Raw genomic sequence first — 11720 nt, forward strand, 5'->3', positions numbered from 1 at the left:
TGTAAAAATAGCTTCAGACTATCTTGGAAAATTGTGTATGAAAAATAAATTTTATGCGTAGATTTGTATCTCAACCTCAAAATGTCTCATTATGTATATGCAAATATTTCAAAATCCCAAACAACTGAAAATCGTATTACTTCTGGTCCCAAGCATTTCAGATAAGGAATGGTTAATATATGGGAATAAATAACACTTAAGAGAGAAAATGAAATTAAAAGCTGAAAGTAGAATGAAGAAATTTTACTTCACTAAAGAAAATATGAATAGCAAAGAAGAAATGTGATGTGTTTCTGCGCTAACCTACAGTTATGCCACCATTGCAATGATTTTCAGAAATATTTGATGATAACAACAAGGTATTGCTTCTGCAATACATGGAAAATGCTATGGAGACATTTTCAGCTTAACTGAAATGGAGCTAACATTGTTAGCCCCACTAACAATGAAAGTGATATGCATGATATTAGAATTACATAATTGTTCTGCAGATTTTAATTGTATCCTCTATGTCACCAATTTTTAATATTACAAAAGTATAAAAGTGAGGAAAGTACAAATGGGGATTATTTTTTTTGTGTTCTTCATGGTTGCCAAAAAGTAAGGGCTGATTATTTTTAATCCTATCAAAAGGAACATACACACTGCATACATACATATCCCGGATAGAGAAGATTTAAAAGAAAAGGGACATTACGATCAACAGAATCTCTGCTAAATACCGGTTTACATAATGGACATTATAACGGACATTGTATACAATTTGAAATTGTATATGATTTCAAATGATTTCCCTAATATCTATGAAATAGGTCACCATTATTATCCAAATCTTAGAGATAAGGAAACTGAGTTACGGTTTTATTTAGCACTGGAGAAATCATAGACGCTAAATAGTACAGGTTTATTTGAAGCAATATCATATTTTCTCTAGAGCCCATGAATATAATAAAATTAGGTTGGAAAAATTAAGAGCTATTGGAAGGTGATGACAGTCCTGGGAGATTTGAATTAAGCATATTTGATATACCATAGCAATTTAATGAATAGAATTATTCAATTGAACACTTCCTGTTGAATATTCTCAAAGGGCATCTTTGGACACTATCAGTGTTATTTTTTAATGCTTCTTCCCAGAAAGCACTAGCCAATCTAATATTTAAATTATCATCTCTACTCACATCATTTCTAAATTATATTTATAAATTTAACCTTTAATATTCCAGAAATCTATTTTCATGTTTCATTTATTCAAAACACACATTTATTAGTCACCGATTTACATGTACCTCTCTAAGCTCTGTGATAATTTTACCAGTTTTTACAGCTCAGTGTCCTAATTGTTAATTCTTGATCACTGAAATGTTTGATAACATGGACATCAAGTCAAACAATTATAGACATTTAAATTACTTATACTGTAAAGGCCCATAGACAATTAATTTTCACTAGCCAATTTTTATTTTCTAAAAATTTTGTCAGAATTTATTCTTTCCAGATTATTCAGATGGTACTTTTATTAATTTAACATAAGTTTTTCTATTTTTCAGAAATTATTCTTCCAAAGTTGTATTTTCTAGCATAGTTATCTGATTTTCATCTAGAATTTCAATTACTTAAAATTTTTACTTTATATTCTTTAAACCTGATTGTCATCAAGATAACTTTTATTTAGTCGAGTAAGCACACTCTTTTTCTTTTTAATATATATTTAATTCTGCCTTTCTACCTTTGATTCCATCACAGGAAAAAAAAAAACATGCCTGGCGTAAACTTTTCCTTTTATTTTGGCTTCTTTTCTTTAAAATAAACATTGGCTTGTAGCTTCAAGTTTATTTATTCATCTGTATCATTTACCTATTCCAAGTATTGTTGTAAAAATGTACACATCTATCTACCTTTTCCTTTACTTCTCATTTTACTACCAACTTCCTTTGTCTTCTTTTTTCTAATTGCCCTCAATAAGTATATAGGATCACAGATTTCAGTGTGAAAATTATTGTGGCTGAAAAAAGAGATGTTAAGAAATAAATACCTGTAAATGTATGTTAGGTAAGGAAACTATTATCATGTATATAGATTCCTGAAATATTCTGGTGGAATTTACTTTATTCTTGTTTATGAAACACAGGAATTACTAAGATAAATAGAGCTTTGTTGATTTCCTTCCCCTAGTGAATGTGGATTCCTCCCCGCAAATTCACAATTTTAGTACTAGAGGATACATTACCCCCCCCCCCAAAAAAAAAGAAAAGAAAAGAAACGTTTATTTTCTATTTTATGAACATCATGTGTAGGCAATCACAGTATGATTTTATGCTATCTTTGTCCCAGAATGAATGAAGTGTTAATTTTGTCTAATATAGCTTCTAGGGGCAATAGGGAGTGAGATAGATTAAAGTGGATTATCTCAGGGGCGGGGCAAATTGAAATTCTGGTGCTTTGATGTGGGAGACAGGTGTAATATGACATTAGAAATAGGGCTGGAAATCCTCAACTGAGACATTAGGAACTGGAATGCTGTTTGCATGAATAAATCCAAAAGTGGCATATATACATTTTTGCAGAGGCTGAAAATGAACATGTAGCACTTCTGCCTTGAGATTCTAAGCAAAAGCCTCTTGGCTGAATGCAGCTTGTGGGAGAAAAGATCCTTCTAGAGGAATTACTACTGAATTTTGAAGGGACCATGTGGGACCAGGAAAGGTGCCATGTTGGCCCAGGAAAGGTGCACGTCAGCCATGACAACAACAGGAAGAAGTTCTTCGCATTTCCCTGAAGTCTATAAATTTCATGACACTCAAATGCTTTCAGGGGGCAATCATCATAAACAATAAAAAGGTTAACTCTGGAGGGAGTAAGCAGAGCAGGACAGATTTATTTTGCTCAGGAAAAAAAGGGAATACAATATTTCTTTCACCTGGGATACTTTAAAACTATATCTTGCCCTTGAATTTCAGTCAGCTGTGAAGTGAGATTAAATCTTATGTAGAAGATTGGGCTACTTCAGGAAACAGGCACTGTGATTCTCTAACGAGAAATAGTAATATTGTGCTATGTGTTTTACAAAGATTATTAAATACATGAAAGAAATATTATTTACTTAGCACAGTAAATGCAAACATTGTGATAGGTGAGGATTGCTATCATATTGTTTAATTTGAAGGACTCCAAAGATTAATGAGCAAGTTGGAATATGTTGGAATATGTTTAGTTATCCGGCAACTTGGTTACACTCTTTTCTGCAGTACTCAGTCAAGTCTTGGCTCCTGTGCATGTGCGCGCGTGCACACACACACACACACACACACACACACACACACACACAAAGAGAATTACTGAATTCTTAAATTATTAGGAAATAGTGACTTTTGTTATGGTATGAGGTGAAACTTCAAGGTGTTTTTAAACACAAAATTAATATCAAATTTCTTCAGCTTTACTTATTAAAAACATAAGCTATACTTCTTCATATATATATATATATATATATATATACACACACACACACACACACACACATATATATAGAGACAGACAGACAGACCGACAGACAGATGGACAAAGAGAGCAAGAGAGAGAGAGGGATCATGAGCCTATAGAGGCAGGTCTCTTTCTCTACTTGCTTTTGTTCAATTAGTGTATATTCTACTTTTGTTTAATACTACACTGTCTTAATTATTGCAGTATAATAGGAAGCCTTGATATATGGTAGTGCATAATCTCCATCTCTGCTCTTTTTCAAGATTGATTTGGCTTTTCTAGTTCCTTAGGATTTGCTTGAAAGGCCCGCAAAGAATAAAAATACAAACACCCAAATAAGTTTTGTATAAAGAAACCTTTCTATGACATAAAATATTAGGGGATGTAGATGAAACTTTTTCATAATTATAAAGTCAATAATTAAATGTTCATTTGGGAAAAAATAAATTAACTAAGTATTCTAGTTGGCTGAAGGAAAGGGGAATGACAGTATTACAGAAGGAAGAACAAAAAGTAATTTAGAAAAAATGGAATAATCACAGTGATTAATGCAAACACTTAAAAGTAAACAGGCAAATATCTAGAAAATCTAATCATATTTTTAATAAACAAACTTTAAATAAGAGCATTAATTTGCACAGAGGCTACTTATATGATATATTTCAAAGTATATTAATATAAAATATGTTTAACAATATTTTTATTTTGGTGAATAAAATGGCAGAAACAAAATGTCACAAAGCAAGAGTAATAATAGGGTAACAAAGCAAACAGAGGGAAGGTGAAAAATTTATTTCATATATTAGAGAGCTTTGAAGTTTATAATATATATTATGAAGATATGAGAATTATTACTTCCCTTTATGCTCTAAAAACAAAATGTAAATTCAAACTATACTATCGTAACCATTCTGTTCAGTTTCTTTTAAAAAAAATAAATTGATGGTACATTCTTACATAAAGTATAAGTGAATTTGCAAGTTCAGAGAAATACAAGATTATATATTTCTCATTAAATGTATGAACTATTTAGCATTTAGAGAAACAAATTCTTAGCCAAACATTATGGAACCATCCGGAATCTAAAGTAAGAGGTTATGATGTGTACAATGGAATGAATAATTTGAATAAAGATATATTTTAAGAAAAAGTTAGGTATTAAGTTTAAACCTTTAAAAATTTATTTAAAGTATTAAAGCCAACTAAATATGCACAGAAATATGTGTTTGTACAAGCAGTAAAAGGACATAAATATTCATTAACAGAAAGTGTTGAGGCATCATTCTGTACTTAGATTATGCTTATTCAATCTTACCTTGCTTCTAATTATTCTTCATTTAACCACTTGTGTCTCAAAGGTTTTCTGATATAAAGGAAAAATGCAGCTTGAAGCCAAAATCAAATGCTCAAATGCATTCAGATTTATACACCTGGATATGCTTTCTCAACTTACAGAGGCACTTCTGTGAATTACTACTGTATCAGTGAAATGAGGTGAAAAACTAACATTGCTTTTACCTTAGGCATTCTCTTCAAGGGAACATTAGGAACTGGAAAATGAGATTCTTTAATTCTTCATTTATCATGTTCTCCAAAATCTTAAAATAATTGTATGTCATTTCACATATAAACACAACATGTCCACTTCTCTGGATATTCTAAAAGCAAAATTACAAACTATCTTTGAAAACTGGTATGATAAAATGTGAATCAGAACAGTTCTTAGCATTGTTTTATTTGCTTTCTTTAAAATCTAGTGATATGAAAATTAATTATCCATAGAATATCATTTTATAAAAGAGACAACTTCTCAAATCACTTTTTCTCCAAACCAATGATAGTCAAATAAAACCATGCTTCATGACTTCATGAGAAAATTAGGGATATATTCAATGTGTAAGCTTAGAAGCCCTTCACAACTTATAAGTGAAGACTAACATAAAAATAAACCTACTTTCTTGTCACTTCTTCAAGGATTTTCTATAACTTTTCTAATCCTCCTTTGTCTATCTTATGCTCTCCCAATTCCACACATTTTTATTTAATTCAGAAATTAACTTAAGGAATCATGACTTATTTTTCTGCTTATGCCTCTGACATAATAGAGACTGCTGATTTTAGCATGTTGGGATTTCCCCATTTTCTAGAAGACCATGGTTTCAAAAAGGTATAACCATCACTTCTCTTTGAGAACATGGTAAATTAGATACTTTTATTCACAGACTGTGTCAATAATAGTGGAGGAGGATTGTTTTTGAAACCATGGAAAATATTGTTTTCATTCGTTAATTCTACTTATATATAAATGACATTAAAAAGAATTTCACTGCATAACTCATTACATTTTATTTTTAATGAAGATTTCAAGCTGAGTTTGAAAACAATTCATTTTCTCATAAAAGAAACAGAAAATGACAGACTTTAAAACACAAATAAATGTATTCATATATATGATTATAGTTATAGAATAAATATTTTAACAATATTAAGATAAAGTCATAAAAATTTTCCATAATTAAAATATTATATTTTAATGTAGAATATAATGAGTTTGTTTTGGGAGCACTCATATAATAGGGAAAAATGATTCATTAAAATTTAGAAGATGCAAACATTATGGTCAATACCTTATAAATCTCACGGATTTTCAATTGCCTTGCAGAATAAATGAGGAGAATAAAAGTGTTGACACAGCTTGATTAGTTGATATTTTTTAATGGAAGCTATCTGGCAGTTTTGCCAAGTTTCTAATTTCTGAACTCTCGTTTGAATTAAACTGTCTACCAACCTCTTGCTCCTTGCATGAGGAGACATAAAAACGGAATTAAGTTGATGGAAACACGCTTTAACTAAACATTTTTTTAAGTTTATTGTATGAAAATGAAAGTAAAATTTTTAGCCACTATAAAGACACCCATCTATCCAAAAGTAAACAGATAATAGCTAAACGTATAACTTTGTAACTATAGTCACTAATTCTGTCTTAAAATATTTCCTCTCATAGTATATAATTATTCATTGCTAGCACTAAATGGTTATAATCTAAGATGTAGTGTTTGTGAATTTACAATAATAAAAGGTGCTATTGATGGTGGCGGGAGGCAGGTATGTTCCTAGGTAGAGGAGGTTCCTGGTGAAACCCAACCATTAAGTCAAAGATGCCCTAAAGCCTCGGGGCTGGGCTTCTAGTGGCAAGTGGAGTCCGTGACATAGAGTGGGAGTTTACTAATGCCTTTCAGCCAGTCGGATGGTGCTTTTTCCACACCCACCCATGGACCAACTCAGCACCACTTCCTCCTGGCCATGGGTCAGTCATCATGCACTTCCTTCCTTCTGAGCCTACAAAAATCCCAGACTCAGCCAGACTCTCACACCTCACAGGCTACCCGACTTTGGTTTGGCTGCCCCCTCTCTGCTGAAAACTGTGCTGTCACTCAACAAAAGCCTCCAACCTGCTCACCCTTCAGTTGTTAGAGTAACTGCACTCTTCTTGGAAGTGAGACAAGAACTTGGGAACTGCCAAATGTGGGTAACAAAAGGCAGGAACTCATTACCCTAGTCCTCTGCTGGTGTCAGGCAGCTGCACTACACAACAGAAAGCAGCAGTTAAGCTGGATCAGCCCAGGGGCCACAGGCTGGAGTGGGGCAACAGGACTGAAAGAGCTGTTAACACAACGTCTACTGAGCTGCAGAGGATGGGAATAATGGGGTTCCAGGGTTGCTGGCATCTCTGAGTTTCTTGGGAGCCACTGCATTCGTCTCATCCAGATGCACATGCCCAAGGTGGAAGCAGGTTACCACATGCCTGGCCCAGCTGCAAACTAAGTGTGGATCCCCCAGTGAGTGCTGGGTCCAAGCTGGAGCACAAGCCAAGGGCAGTCTGCTGAACAAAGTGGGTGGGGTGCCTCCTGTGGCAATCCAAGGGCAATCCCAGAGCAGAAGGAGGTCCTGGGTAGGGCTGTCACCAGCCTCAGAGGTCACCAGTTGGCAAAGCTTCACCGAAAAAAAATCCTGTGTCACCAGTCTACTTTCTTAGTTTAAGATATTGGGAAAAACCACAGTTCTTTGCTCTGCTGATACTAGTTTTAAAAAGTACGTTTTGAATGTTAAGTCTTCTTCTTACTTATGTCTCCCTCACCAATTTGCTCTATGAATTCAGACAAATATTCTAGCATCATCAATGCATTTTTCATTAACTCAACCTATTTCTCAGTTCCTTCACTATCTGGCATATTTTTTTCAAGGTGACCTATTACTGTATAAATTCTATTTAAGCAACACTTGAACAGAATACAATGCTTCTCTAAGTAAATATTCATTGACAAAGTGTACTTTCTAACATTAGTAATTCTCTAAAGGTCACCACATAATGAACTAGAATTCTTAGAATTTAATGTACTTAACCTAAATTTTATATTAACTTAAATGTTTCTGTCAAACACACAAAAAATATTGCAAGCATGAAAAAAAGTACATTTCATGGAGAATTAATTGAATCAATAAAGATAAATTTTTAAAATGTCAGGAAAATGAACAGAATGTCAAAAGTCAAATATTTGTTTGAATATGTACAAACAGTTTTAGTGTCAAGATTGAAGATGAGTTTTTAAGATTTTAGAAGCTATAGGAATGTCCTGACATTTGCAAAAATATGCTATAGTACTGGGCCAACAGAGGTAGTCTAGAAACTGACTGATTTGGAGAACATATGAAATAATCAGCTTAATATGTATTATTATTATTTTCCTCCCATAGCCAGTTCTGCAAATCAGGAAGGAACCATTGGAATACTATATTTTGAAGACATGTGGTGATTTTATGTTTGAAGTAAAACAATAATAAAAATATTAAAATAAGTAAATACCACACTTGTTACAGAAGGAATGAACACTGAAAGGAAGTAAACTATGATTCAATTTTAAATCTCTTACATATATTAGTGTATCTTGACATCACAGGTGTACTCAATAAATATAATTCTAACTTGGTGTCAATTTGATTTAACTGATTACAAAATAACATAATGATTATTATTAATTTTTAAAGAGCTTCTTTGATGCCAGATACCATTCTAAACTATTTTGCATACACTACTGTTTACTCCTTACAACTCACTGAGAAAGTTACTATTTTTTTTTCATTTTTCAAAAGAGGAATGTGAAGCTATATATGAATTTCCTGAGATCACACTATTCTTTGACTTGACACCATATCTAAGTCCAAAATAAAAATAAAAGCTGTAATTTTATTGTGTTTTAAACATTTGTGTAAGGAATGTTATATGTCATCTATTTGTCTCTTTCTATCCACTTTATTTATTATAACATCCAAATTGCCAGTTATCATGCCACTGCAAGTCACTGTATCCATCCTCAAAATTAAAGAGATTGAATAGTGCTGAGTATATTTTGACTGTAAATGGAAAGTTTAATGACTGATAGTCAATTATAAAGGCATCAATCATCTGACAGGCACCATTTTTTAAGAGAAAAACAATGCATTTTAAAATAAATTCATGATGAAGGAAGGAATTCCTGATTTGAACTCAATAAATGATGAAAGTCCAAAGACTGACACTGGTCCTGCTAATAACCATCTCAATGGCTCCTTGTATAAAGGTACCGATATTTTAGGTCTCATTCATCTCTATATTCAAATATATAGAGAAAGAATTCAAAAAGGACTTATGATATGCCAAAAACAAAAGCAGACCTGGGAATAAAGTGATATAATAGAGTTATCAAACATACGGATGACTTTTCCAGACTTTGGACTGCATGAAATAACTTAACTGAATGCAGAAATAATAAAGAAGAGGTTTGAAGTCTGAGTTCCTAGATACACAAGAGATTTCAGATCCAAAAAATGAGAAAGAATAAGCAAAGGGCAGTAAGGACCAGCTGCCAATGTGAAAGAATTTAAGCCAAAGTAAGATATCCCGAGAAGGCAGGCCCGCTTGGTTTGAGAGTCCCCGGGTCGCTCCTGTGCTGGAGTTCTTCTGGGCCTCACCCCACAAGCCGCGGGTGAAGTGCCAGCGGCTAAGGGGCCAGTTCAGCGTTGGCTCTGGCTTCGGGGTCGTAGTTTCCGGACGACCACTCGGGTAGCCATTTCCCAGACAGCAGATGCGGCCACTTTAGCCCTGAACGGGCTCTGTGGCTGCCTGGTAGGTCTCTGCTAGTGCCCTCTCCGTGAACCCCATGCCAAGCAGTGGCCCTGAGCCAAAAGCCTAAGCACCTGGCAATGGCGGCCTGGACGGCCTTGCCCGGGCCCATCATGGGGATCCTGAAGAAGGAGACCTCCACGGCTTCCTCTATGGTGACTGGGCTGAACAGCTCAGTGGGAATGTGGACAAGAAGCTGAGCAAAAAATCTCAGAAGTGGGATGAAATTAACATCCTTTGTATCATCCAGCAGACAAAGACTATGGCCTAATTTAAATAGATGAACCAAGCACTCCTTACTATCAAAAGATGGGGGATGATGAAGACTCATGTAGTGATACAGAGACCACTGAAGCCATGGCACCAGATATCTTAGTTAAGAAATTTGCTGCTGCTGAAGAACTGGAGCCAAAGTAGTCTGGAACAAGAAAGCAGTAGAGAGGAGGATAATGACCTATCACCTGAAGAACGAGAAAGAAAGTGACAGATGTGAGCTAATTAAGCTAAAGAGCTTCTGCACAGAAGAAGAAACTATCATCAGAATGAACAGGCAATCAACAGAATGGGAAAAAATTTTTGCAATCTACGAATCTGACAAACAGCTAATATTCAGGATCCACAAAGAACTTAAACAAATTTACAAGAAAAAAACACCCCTATCAAATAGTGGGTGAAGGATATGAACAGAGACTTCTCAAAATAAGACATTTATGTAGCCCACAAACATATGAAAAAAAAAAAAGGATTATCATCACTGGTTATGAGAGAAATGCAAATCAAAACCACATTGAGATACCATCTCACACCAGGTATAATGATGATCAATAAAAAATCAGGAGAGAACAGATGTTGGAGAGGATGTGGAGAAATAGAAACGCTTTACACTGTTGGTGGGAGTGTAAATTAGTTCAACCATTGTGGAAGACAGTGTGGTGATTCCTCAAGGATCTAGAATTCTAAATACCATTTCACCCAGCAATCCCATTACTGGGTATATACCCAAAGGATTATAAAATATTCTACTATAAAGACACATGCACACATATGTTTATTGCAGCACTGTTCACAATAACAAAGACTTGGAACCAACCCAAATACCCATTAGTGATAGACTGGTTAAAGAAAATGTGGCACATATACACCATGGAATACTATGCAGCCATAACAAAGGATGAGTTCATGTCCTTTGCAGGGACATGGATGAAACTGGAAACTATCATTCTCAGCAAACTGACACAAGAACAGAAAACCAAGCACTGCATGTTCTCACTCATAAGTTGGTGTTGAAAAATGAGAACACATGGACACAGGGAGGGGAACATCATACACCAGGGCCTGTCAAGGAGTAAGGGCTAGGGGAGGAATAGCAGAGTGGTGGGGGGATAAGGAGGGGAGAGTATTAGAAGAAATACCTAATGTAGATGATGGGGTGATGGATGCAGCATACCACCATGGCATGTGTATGCCTATGCAACAAACCTGCACATTCTACACATGTACCCCAGAACTTCTAATACAAATTGAAATTAAAAAAAAAATTAAAAGTGACAATTTGAAATGAAAAGGAAGCTTCACTACAATGAAGCACTCAATATTGAACTAGCTAGACAATTAATTGCAAAAGACCTACATGAAGATGATAGAGATGAAGAAATGTTAGAGACTGCCGACGAAGAAAGCTTGAATACAGAAGAATTAAGGATCTACAACAAGTGACCACCAGCAAAACAAATCATGAAGTTCACAGAAACACTGCAACTGTTAGATATAATAAAACCTGTTACTGTAATACATTGCTTCTTGTTCTCCACAATTCATGACTTAAGTAACAAAATGTATACTAATTATTATATATTGCCAAGAATTAAATGATATCCTTAGAAGCTGATTAGGCTGAAAATGACTAATTGATAATATGTGTATATTCTTGTGTCTAGTGCTTTATCACAAATACAGTGTAATATAATCAATCCAAAACAGCATTACTTTTGTAAAAACACTGGTTAATTTGTATAAAGTATTATATAGCCTTTTATGCTTTAGAGGTTAAAAACTATCTTTGGTGGGGAACTATTTT

General features: G+C 34.2%; 1 pseudogene; it reads left to right on the plus strand.

The window, feature by feature from the left end:
* The first annotated feature begins 9723 nt into the window (after positions 1-9723).
* Positions 9724-11381, plus strand: LOC101038327 (protein phosphatase inhibitor 2-like; annotated as a pseudogene).
* Positions 11382-11720: the final 339 nt, after the last annotated feature.

The sequence above is a fragment of the Saimiri boliviensis genome, chromosome 16 (genome assembly GCF_048565385.1).
Source record: "Saimiri boliviensis isolate mSaiBol1 chromosome 16, mSaiBol1.pri, whole genome shotgun sequence".
NCBI classification, from domain to species: domain Eukaryota; kingdom Metazoa; phylum Chordata; class Mammalia; order Primates; family Cebidae; genus Saimiri; species Saimiri boliviensis.